A 9443-nucleotide genomic window follows, 5' to 3' on the forward strand; every position below is an offset into this window, starting at 1 on the left:
ATATATATATATATATATATATATATATATAAACATCTTGATTGTTTTTCTTTACTATTTCACATTTTCTGTTCTTTATGATGATACAAAGTGATATCTGGTTATTTTATTCACATAAAATTTCTTGCTTTCATCACAGTCATCATCTAACATCCGTCTTTCATTCTGGCATGGGTTGGGTGGTTTGAGAGGGGCTGGCAAGCCCCAAAACTGCACCAAGCTCGATTGTCTGTTTTGGTATGGTTTCTACAGTTGGTTGCTCTTCCTAACAACAACACTTTTACAAACTGTGCGGGGTGCTTTTTATGTGGCACCAACATTGGTGCCTTTTACATAGCACCAGCATCAGCAGGGTTGCCATATAACTTGAAAGACAAAGACCGCTAGGCTAGGAGAAGGAGTGGTACTGAGGGAGGCGGCTTTGTGCTAGTAGAGAGAGGTTAAAGTATAATAGAGGGGTGTTTCACTATAGAGCAGATACTTGGCTATCTCAGTAGGAAAAGAACAGAGAGGAAAGAGATTGAGGCAGAGAGAAAGATATAGAGTGAGTGTGAGAGAGAGAGAGGAGAAATAGATGGTATTGAAGATGCATCGGGACCTATCCACAGAGTACAGAGGGGATAGAGAAGAATGTTTCGAGATGGGAAAGAAATGACTGTAGCAAGTAATGGTGAGAGAAATTGGAGTGGCTGGGGTTAGTATTGTAGGTATGCGAGGGCATGGAGAGTGTAGAGGTAAGTATGTGAGGGAGAGTGGAGGGGTCCACAATGGATGGTAAGTGGTTGGGAAACTGAATCAAAAAGCAATAATACAGGGCTTGATAAGACCCTTTAGTCCTTCCAAGGGTAAAACAACCTCTACAATGCTGGTATCACAGACAGATACATCTAATACATTCTGTAGAGTAGTTGGTGCTCAGAAAGACATCCAGCTGTTCAGAAAGAGATTCAAATGTTCAGAAGGACAACCAGATGTTCAGATGACAGAACTGGAGCAGGATGTGGTCTTCCAACTGATGAAATGCTGCTGAACATAAGTGGAAATAAAATGAGGATGCATATACGCTTTTCTAAACTTCAATGATGAAATCGGGGGCTTTAAAATCTTAGCAAAACATTAAATCCCAGTCAACTTGGTCTTTCCCCAAAATTTAACTCAAGTATCAGCATAGAGTTACCCTCATCAGTAAATGTTCCATTGTTATTTTCAAACTTACTTTAAAACAAACTTATTTTAACATTTACACACATTCATTACTCTTTCTTTTGATTAAAACAACTACATTCATCTTGGATCTCTTTCCAGTTTCCTTTCCAACAATTGGCATCAACAATCAATAAAAATTAAAGAATGAAATATGTATTGAGTTGTCTAATAACTATCTTTCTATTTCAAAACTATACCCATACACATGTGTGCACTAGGTTTGTTCAAAAAGTATCTCGCTATTTTTTTCACACCAAGACTAATGCCGTGGGGGCAAAATCCTTTGTGTCAGAGATGACACCACTCTTCCTGCACGTACATGAGAATTATCACACCAGTAGGCCTTGTCAGTTCTCAGCTGATATACCTAGAGTACAGACATGCAGTGTGTGCTTGTCAGATTTTCATTTACACTAAATGCATCAAGCAGAGATATTACATCAAGTTTTGCCAAAATGTTGATGACACTCAAGCTCAAACAATCCAGAAGATTCAGCAGATTTTTGACAATGATGTTATAGGAAAAACTCAGATCAAGGAGTTGTACAACCACTTCAAGAATGGCCCATCTCAGTGGAGAATAAGGTAAACTCAGGCAGGCCATCCACAAGCCAAAATGAGGAGCCAATTGAGAAGATTCAGTGAATTGTCATGAAAGACCATCATGTAGCAATCTAGAAAATCGCTCACACAGTAGGTATAAGCACAGTTCTTTCCATTTCAACACAGGATTTGTGCCTGCAGAGAGTGTTGATGAAATTCATCCCCGAGGTGCTGGTGGAACAGCAGAAGCAACTCCATATGGAAATCACTTGGGACATGCTGGATTGTGTAAACCATGACCCAGATTTCATGGAGACTATCATCCTGGTGATGGAACATGGGTTTATGGACTCTGCTTGATGTGTTTGGACATCGTGTGTGAAAACAAAAATATGATGAGCATCTGTTCTCTAGGTAGGAACTGATGCAGCCTACTAACATGAAAATTTCCAAGCATGCACAAAAGTGTGGCATCACCTCTCACCCAAAGGATTTTGCCCACACAGCATTAGTTTTGGCAGGGAAAAATAGTCTGATACTTTTTGAATGCACCACATGCACATGCATGTGCGTGTGTGTGTACATATCTCAATGTTTGATTTTATGTTCATTCATCATAAAAATAATTTTACATTAATCTGGAAGGTTACTCCATACTTTTGTAGAGTAAAGATTTATTGCTTTTTAATAAGAATAGTATTGACAGTGATTTTGAAGTTTCAATCAGCAAGCTATCATTGAACAGTCTGATGATGGTTTAGCAAGCCAAAACTTCAAAGTCATTGTCAATATTATTCCTGTTAAAGAATAGAGTGTGTGTGTGTGTAAGAGAAAGAGAGAGAGAAATCTAGCAGAGTATATTACATTATTTAGACTATTTTAGCCTAGGTAAGCCCTGAGAGAGCAGTCCTATGATCAAAGGTAATAAGTGTGGCTATTCCATCTTTTTCATGATCATTGCATATCTGGGAATACATTATCTGATATGGTACTCCCTTTCCAGAGTATAATTTGAGGAAGATTTGACTGCTATTCCTAGCAAATCAAATGACCATATACAGACTCCCTCATAAGTAAAAACTCCTAAATAAGCTTGCTTTCAAGATTGTCTACTCTCACTTCTCAAAACATTCCACTTCATCACAGTTCCATAAACTTAATAAGCCACTGAGGTACCGTTAAGTTCTTCACCAAAATTTAGTGATTCAATGGAATAATATACTCAAAGGATTTACATTGCTTATTATGGATCTAAGGGAAGACCTAAACACAGCACTTAAAACTAACAAAACGTTTGCTAGTACTCTAAAGTCCATAAAGCCTACAACAGGATATTGTATTTTCCAATAGTACCTGTTTACAGAGAGACAGCTGTGCTATTGAACATTATACATCTTTATCTGTGATAGTTTTAATCAGCATCTGATTTAACCCTTTTGTTACTGTATTCATTTTGAGACAGTGTAACCGGGACTACACTCTCCAATGTATCTTTCTGTTTTTAAAAAGTAGAGTGTGATTTGAAGGGGATCTGGCAATTTTTCCTAGCAGATCTAGCTAAGATCATTGCTAGTTGAATCTATAGTGATATAAGTTAATTTATTCAATTGTTGTTGTTATACTTCAGTCATTATCAATATAAAGTTCTTTGCTGTCCTCTAGACGTGATTTATGCATAGATATTAACCGTGTTATTGCATTTCTAAAAAACAAGGCACTGTCTCTGTTTTAATTCCTTTCAAAATAATGAAGGATTTGGAGAAATTTAGTAAAATAACTTCTACATTATTAGTTAGTGTTAGGAATATAAATTAAGGTTATCTAAAATTATAGTTGAAGGTTTTAATTAAAATATAACACTTTAAAGCAAGAGGTTTTTATATCATAGACAATCCCTTGGCATGAAAATGATAAAGTGTTTTTAGATGTTTTCATGGCAATTTTTAAATCATATCATTATACATTTGCATGTCAATCATCGTAAATTGTTATGTGATGGAAAGAGTTAAGAGAGCAATAGCTTATATTTTGAAAAGGATAAGATGGCAGATATTTTCTTGAGAATTCTGAACATCTGTTGAAATAGTGTGCTACAGGGTTAGAATGTAATCAGAATTGAAGTATTCTGTGGTTCTAAGGTTCAAGTAGGATGCACATTGGAGTACTGCTCAAACATCTTGATTGGCATTGTTGCTATACACAGGAGCATTCAAGAATACATCTAAAAGAGAGCCATTCAACTGACTGGTAAAGACTCACTCATCAACATGCTACAACTGCTGACCTACATGTGCTATCATTTCTACCTATTCTATCACTGATACAACCATCACCGTTTCTTTGAACTTAGATGGTTGAATACTATCTCCACTAAGCTACCCAACACACCTGTCTCTTCTCTTCTCATCCAGTCTATAACTCATTGTCCAGGCACTGTAGTAACCGTTGTGCTCAATCTTGCCTCTACTAACCTATTTCCTACAGACATTGATTTACAAGATGTTCAAGCTAAGTGGAGTTGTCAGGAATGAAAGCTAACATTTTTAGCAACTTGGAGGGTTTTAATTGCAATATTGTAGTACCTCACCTTCTCAAGGGTGAGGTACAAGATTTTTTTCTTCTTCATATGAGCAGTGATTGTGCCATTGTGCTCTTGAAAGAAATTAGGTTGTTATGTCTCCATTAGAGAATATTTTCAGTATCCTTTTATGAAAGCAATGAAGTTTGACATGAAATGACTAGATTACATGGAGATATTATCTGCGTAGAAGGTTAAAGAGGATCAAGCTATAAGCTAATAATATTAGTGCTTGATCTCTTAGCCACATCTCAATTGGACATAGTATGTTGCCACATCATCTAAAAATGCCTTAATATCAGTGTTACATTTTATCATAAAGTATAATAATAATTGAAATAAAATCTGTTACAAGAAGGCAAACAAATTGTTTTTTACTGAATATGACTCAGTAATTTCTCTACAATATAAAGTTTCAATGCCTAAGTATTCTTTTAATGTTTTACTAAAGCTCAGCAACATTTTTTGCAGTATATTTTATGATGAGTTCTTATATATTTTATTTATGCATTTGCTTTGAACAAAAACAAGTTTTAGAGCCCAAAGTTCCTATGACAATTCCTTTAGAATTAATGTATCTGTTTCCCATAAATCATATTACTAAAATATGACTATTTTTTACCAACTTTGAACTTCTAAACTTTTTAGTTACAATGTATCTTAGGTTATTTCATTGATTTATATTCTTTAAGAACCATATAACCCTTGCGTATCTCTTTTAGGACCACAGATTAGTTGAAAGGATATTTTTAAGAGCCTAATATAAGATTATAACTCAAAATTACTTTAGTAAAAAAAAAAAAAATTCAAAAATTAATTCCTAAGATCATCAAATTCTTTGATAAAATTATGAAAGAATTATTATTGAATATTAACACAGGTGGCTTCATTTGGCTATATATGCAGAGTTAATAATATATGCATACACTCTGAACACTAAAACTACATGTAGACTTCAAATCATTTGCGTTCAACAAAATACACAAGAAAATAAACTTAAAACATTCTACTTCTCAGACTACATTAATTTGAAACCCTAGAATAAAAAGTTTTACAGTTACATAACAATTTTAAAAAGTAATATTTTACCTGCAGAAGGAAATGCAACAAATATCAAACTACCTCATGTAAAGATAACTGATTGATTCCCAAATCAATAAAACTATTTGAATATGTTCATTGTTTTCAACAGGTCTATGTTAACAAATATCAAGAGTTTGGATTTAGGTGCTATGTAGGAGTTGAAATACAAGGCTATAAAACTCAATCCTCAGTTAAATTTTTGCAAACAATAGATGAAACAATCAGTATTGAATGAACAAAAAGCTCTATTGAATAAATTATTCCTTCCATTCTATAACAAATCAATGCTGAATTTTAACATCTATTTACATAGACAAAAGACATTGAAAAGTATCAAAAGTGAAAATAATAATAATATTCAATATTTCAAATACTTTATAGTTACTGATATTGTTGTTGTGGTTATATGTTTGTAACTGTCACTGCTAATGATGCCATTCCATTACAATAGAATTATACACAACTTTGTTGAAGATTTCCAATTATCTATTGTATTCAAAATTTATATACATCTATACATGTCTACATTTGTATCTCTGAATAATGGCTCATTTGTTTTGTTTTGTTTTGTTTTTTTATGTGCTAGAGGCTTTATGCAAAATTACACTACTATTTTTATAATATATTTTATTGGCAATGAGAGGAGGAAAACTTATATACAAAAAATTCTTTTGTTACATTTACAGAAATAAGCCAAATTTTTAAAACATATAATCTTGTGAGGTGCGCTAATTCTTGACTGGTTTTCCTACTAACATGCTAACAACCTGCCCATTTATACTCTGTTTTATTCAGAAACCTACTCATTTTTTAGTCTTATGACCAAAATAAGCTATAAATGCAATAGTCACGAGACCTATTTATCATAACCTCAGTTTAGCATTTCACAGGAAAATACACTTGTTTAGAGGACTCACTGAACTTAGCAACTAAATATTTAAGGTAGGATTACAAACATTTACTTGTGAGTTACATTTCTTGGATAATTTTTCCATTGCAATATATATATATATATATATATATATATATATCTGTGTGAGTGTACATGTATGTATATTTACATATTTATATTCAGATAAAGGTGATGATTACTCAGAGATTGTTACTATGTTTGATCATTCAGGTAACATCTTTTTGTTAATTAAATGATCACACATTGTAAATCTTAGAGTGGATCATCAACTATTTCCAAAACAAAATCTATCAATTTCTATGCATATACACACACACATACAGATGCATATATATATATATATATATATATATATATATATATATAACGCACACATACATATATGTATACACACACACATGGTGTAACTGAATCCAGTGATTAGAGATCATGTCTTGCAAGAGCTCACATATTTAACTGTTTTATAGATGCAAGTGTGGCTGTGTGGTAAGAAGTTTGTTTCAGTCACATGGTTCTAGGTTCAGTCTCACTGTGTGGCACCTTGGGTGAGCGTTTTCTACGATAGCCCTTGGCTGACCAAAGACTTATGAGTGGATTTGATAGTCAGAAACTGAAAGAAACCTCTTGTATGTATATACATGTATATATCTATGTATGTGTGTCTTTGTGTTTGTCCCCTCACCACTGCTTGACTAAATGTGTTGGTTCGCTTATGTCCCCATAATTTAATAGTTCAGCAAAATGAGACCGGGTCAATTTAGTTGACTAAATACTTCAAGATGGTACCCCAGCATAGTTACAGTCCTATGACAAACAAGATATACAGGGTGGCCCAAAAGTAGGTTTACAGTTATCATGTAGGCACTTCAAATTTCTTTGAAAACATTTTATTACATTTAAATTTCTATCTTACAAACTGAAAAAGGAGCTTGACAAAATTAACTAAATTGGCATAGAATAATGGTTCCATGTTATTTTATAATTAAGATCTAAACTGTTAATATATGAATGCGCAAGAGATAGTTGAATAACTGTAAACCTACTTTCGACCACCCTGTATATATATATATATATATATATATATACACACACACACACACACACACACATATATATGTGCATCAACATCATCATTTAGTATCCATTTCCCATGCTGGCATGGGTTAAACAGTTTGACTGGAACTACTGGTAAGTCAGAAAGCTGCACCAGGCTCCAGTCTGATTTTGGCTTGGTTTCTACAGCTGGATGCCCTTCTTAACGCCAACCACTCAGAGTGTGCAGTGGGTGCCTTTTACGTGTCATTGGCACAGGTGCCTTTCATGTGTCACTGGCATTGATATGTAAACATGTAGTGTTCCAGATGTTTTCTTTGTGCAACAGCTGTAGTGAGATAATGTTGCAGCTCATAAGACCAAGCCTAAAGGAGTCACAAAACTGAAGGAATGCTAAAATAGCCAACAATTTCAAGTACAGTAGATGTTAATTTTCTCCAACAGGGTTAAATGAATGGAGTATACATGGCACAAGCTTATGGACCTGTTATATTTTTAAAAAGTGTTTGCAGCCATTTACTCTGAGTTTCTTACGTTAAATACATCATCATAGAATTGACCCCCAGGTATTTTCAAGTAAAAGTTTATGTTCACTCTGTTGAACAAGTATGGATAAATGGTTTTCTATCAATAAAAATGTTAATCGCTCACAAGGCTTTCTTTTATAGAAGTATGAAACCATGACTCCCAGCTGCTCAAGATATGTCAGCTCCAGGATTAAGACAACAATAATATAATATTTGTAGTAGGCTTGCACATTTTTCTAAGATTTCTACCAATCTGTTGTACATGGTTTGGCCAGATAAAAAGCATCTACTTTCTCATTTTTACATTTGTTGAGATGATCATGTAAAAATAAGTTCAATGATTCTGCCAATGAAGCTTCTATTGTTTGGTGAGCTCTATTTCTCATCCCTCTAAGTGTCAAACCTTTATTACTTAAAAACCTTCAAAGCATTTGCAGCTCTTTTCAATGCCTCAAACAAGTATTGTGTGCTTCAAGTTACTGACCCTCAGTATTTCCATTTGATTTTCTACATGTTCAATACATCATACTTTAATGTTGCACCCTGTCTTCTCTGATTCTCAAGTTTTAAATGTTTAACCAGTCAGAAAACTCATTTAGAAGTGTCTGGAAACAAAAGACTGTATATGCAGCTTTAGCTCTTTGAATAAACTAGCCAAGATCTCATTTTTAATCTATTATTAAAATATCTGTTCAAGAAATTTGTTTTGCTCCTGTAAACCCTGCTTGATTTGGTATATAGTATCACCTGTTTTTATTTTATAGTTTGAAAACTATCCAGTAAACAGTTCTTTAAGAAATCTTAAAATCACTGAATTCACTTTCTATTTCATTTCATGGTACTTTCATTTTTGACCATTTTGATCTGTATCAACATATGCCAACAGTGAGTTGAGTGCTGTCAGAAAGAACTTCCACATTTTGTTTATTATCACTGGCTTCTCTGTTTGCTTGGCTTGTTTTCACAGTAGATGCTGACAAATTCTACATAGTAAAATAGTTTAATAGGTTTTGATATTTAAAAAGTTTGCCAGATAACTATCCCTTAAGTACATGTTTTTGACATTAACTTCAGTATTTTCATGAACCCATTGTTATTCCTCTAGAGCAGGAGTCGCCAAACTTTTTCGACATTGACCCCCTTTAGCCACTTCTTCCGCATTGACCCCGCTCCTCATTTAAAATATCTTAATACCCTACCGTACCACATCTTAAATGCATAGCAGGTACTGATGCTGGCAAAAACGCTTACAAGATATGTATTTAATATCTTATCTCCCCTGGCTGGCCTGGTCATTTCCGTAAGCAAACACTTGACAGTCCACATCACACACATATTTGTACATGCATATGTACCAATATATGTGTCCGGCTGCTATTTCTTTTCGTTCTTGAAATCACCAAGCTCGCACGTACTTCTTTGCCCCTCCTGTATGTGCTTCACAGCGTTCAAGACATACACACTTCACGTCTGGTTGTACAGCCTTCTTGTTTGTTTATTTCACAGTTTCGTTTTCCTGTCTTGTTTTCCGTCCGCCACT

The 9443-nt window shown here is 34.1% G+C and overlaps 1 protein-coding gene and 1 long non-coding RNA gene across 5 annotated transcripts in view; one reads left to right on the top strand and one right to left on the bottom strand.

The window, feature by feature from the left end:
• LOC128247308 (uncharacterized) overlaps positions 1–9443 on the bottom strand; it is a 73428-nt gene that overhangs the window by 51350 nt on the left and 12635 nt on the right. The gene's annotated exons all lie outside the window — the stretch shown is intronic.
• The window catches only part of LOC106878934 (CKLF-like MARVEL transmembrane domain-containing protein 7), a 56827-nt gene that overhangs the window by 21228 nt on the left and 26156 nt on the right, over positions 1–9443 (top strand). Inside the window, exon 1 of one of the 4 annotated variants that reach the window (XM_014928301.2) lies at positions 6207–6352. The exons of the other annotated variants lie outside the window; for them this stretch is intronic. The gene's annotated coding sequence lies outside the window, so the exon portion shown is untranslated. Of the gene's footprint in view, positions 1–6206; positions 6353–9443 lie in introns of those variants that run through there. 4 annotated transcript variants of the gene reach the window in all.

This window comes from Octopus bimaculoides, chromosome 1, assembly GCF_001194135.2.
Source record: "Octopus bimaculoides isolate UCB-OBI-ISO-001 chromosome 1, ASM119413v2, whole genome shotgun sequence".
Lineage (NCBI taxonomy): Eukaryota > Metazoa > Mollusca > Cephalopoda > Octopoda > Octopodidae > Octopus > Octopus bimaculoides.